Raw genomic sequence first — 2,845 nt, forward strand, 5'->3', positions numbered from 1 at the left:
CACTTTTCAAAAGTGTGTTTAACACCAGTTGCTTCGAGTTGTCTTCCCTGCCTGCATTGTTGAACCAGCAAAATAATTGTAGTGTTGATACTCAAATCCCTCACATTTTTCTGTGATATTGCAAAATAAAATAAATCCTTGTGAGCATAAGTGGTACAGAAAATGGATGGATGGATGGATACACAGTATATCATAAATGCTGTGATTCTGTTGTCGTCAACAACGATAGTTTCACCTCACTTATGACCCGAAAGCGAAATTCACTCCAAAATGGATAGACAAATTCAATATGTGGTGGTTAGGTCCATATACTGTATTTTTTTGCTCTGTTTGTATATTTATAGATATTTATAATTTATATATGGGCAGTCAGTGTAGTGGTTAGCGTACCGTGGTTTATAAGAAGTCTATTTTCAAATGACAGGTTTTTGTGATTTAAAAAAAACGAGACCAAAATGAGATATCAAAACATTTTCCAGCATTTACGTGAACTATAATATTTATAATGTAAGTGACTTTTTAATTAGATTTTTGAAGGGGTGGGGGTTGAAATAATGTAGTTGCACAACTGTGCACACTTTCTTGTAACTGGGTGGGATGTAACTGTGTTACAACCAACCAATCCATTTGATTTTAACATGACTGATTATACAGTATATAGTTTTAAGTGTTTTTATTGATATTCCGAATCATTAAATTTACCTTAGCTTCACAAATAGCAGATTATTAAATCAATAATTGATTGCTTTATAAAAAAAAAATGTGGGCAGCATGGTGGATCAGCTGATAAAGCGTTGCCCTCACAGTTCTGAGAACTCAGGTACGATCCCAACCCCGCCTGTGTGGAGTTTGCATGTTCTCCCCGTGCCTGCGTGGGTTTTCTCCAGGTACTCCGGTTTCCTCCCACATTCCAAAAACATGCATCATTAATTGGACACTCTAAATTGCCCCTAGGTGTGATTGTGAGTGTGGCTGTTTGTCTCTATGTGCCGAGTGATTGGGTGGCAACCAGTTCAGGGTGTACCCCGCCTCCTGCCTGTTGACAGCTGGGATAGGCTCCAGCACTCCCAGTGACCCCCGTGAGGATAAGCATCAAAGAAAATGGATGGATGGATGGATAGATGGATGGATGTTTGTTTGGTCCTTAACAATCATTTAAATTTGTCACATGGTCCCTTTAAAAAATTATTTGCTCACCCTTGGTCCAATGAATCTGGTGGACAGGACTATCTCCTCAGACAAGTAGTTTTGATGAGCTCTTAGCTCAGATAACTGGTCCTTACTATCTATCCATCCATCCATCCATCCATCGCAGCACACATGGAGACAAACAGTCGCACTCACAATCACACCAAGGGGCAATTTAGAGTGTCCAATTAATGGTGCATGCTTTTGGGATGTTGGAGGGAACCGAAGTGTCCGGAGAAAACCAACGCATGGACGGAGAGAACATGCAAACTCCACACAGGGAGGGCTGTGATTGAACCTGGGTCCTCAGAACTGTGAGGCCTATGCTTTCCAGCTGTGCCACTATGCTGCCGGTCCTGACTATAAAACGGAATAATTTTTTAAAACAATTGTAAGGAGTGATTTGTTTTTCTAACAAAAAAGAAAGAGGATAGATTGCTAACAAATCACGACACCCATTTACCACAAACTTAAATTACCATATTATATACTATGAACTTAAAAATAAAACTACCATAAAAATGTCATGTCACTATCCAAGCTGCTTATCCTCACAAGGGTCACAAGAAAGCTGGAGCCTAACCCAGCTAGCTTCGGGTGAAAGGTGGACTACCCCCTGAAGTGGTCACCAGTCAGAGAGCAGATATTGACACCATCACTGAGCAGGAATTGATCCCACGCTGCCTGGACTGAAGGCAGGCGTATGTACCACTACACCATAAGTGACTCTCTACCTAAAACAATGGTAAATTTCAATTTAAAATATTAAATTACTGAAATTTGGCTGGCAGCCAGTTCAGGGTGTCCTTTGACAGCTGGGATAGGCTTCAGCACTCCTTGTGAGGATAAGCAGCTAAGAAACTTGATGGATTGATGAATATGAAATTAAAAAAAAAAGTCTGAATGATGAAAATTCCAGCGGAATGGTGACCGGCTGGTCAGAGCATCTGCATCACAGTTTTGAGGACCGGGGTTCGCAAACATGACACTGCTCATCACCAAAAGAACGCAGTACAGTACATACAGCGAAGCATTGGGGTGGCCACACCGTCCTTTGGAGTTGCTTTTCTTATGATCAGTCCAAAAAAAAAAGAAAAGCAGTCGGTGTTAGCACAAAACCTTCAGGCTTCTGATACTGCATTGCAAAAAGAAAACATCCATCCATCCATGTTCTTTGCTGCTTATCATCATGAGGGTCGTGGGGAGTGCTGGAGCCTATCTCAGCTGTCGACGGGCAGGAGGCGGGGTACACCCTGAACTGGTTGCAAGACAATTGCAGGGCACATGGAGACAGACAACAGTCACACTCACAATCACACCTAGGGGCAATTTAGAGTATCCAATTAAAGTTGCATGTTTTGGGAATGTGGGAGGAATCTGGAGTGCCCAGAGAGAACATGCAAACTCCACACAGGCGGGGCCGGGATCGAACCCGGGTCCTCACAACTGTGACGTCAACACTTGACCAACTGATCCACCATGCCTCTCTGTATCATATCCCATTGCCCAAAAAACTTTGAACTAGATCTTGTTCACTTTCCCCCAAAACGTTTTTTTTTTTTTTTTGGAATGTGGTGACTACATTTATTTTCAGTCAAAACCACATTACCCATCTTGGCTGTCAAGACCAACCCCTTTCTTATTCCTGACCACAAAA

The sequence above is a fragment of the Syngnathoides biaculeatus genome, chromosome 5 (genome assembly GCF_019802595.1).
Source record: "Syngnathoides biaculeatus isolate LvHL_M chromosome 5, ASM1980259v1, whole genome shotgun sequence".
NCBI lineage: Eukaryota > Metazoa > Chordata > Actinopteri > Syngnathiformes > Syngnathidae > Syngnathoides > Syngnathoides biaculeatus.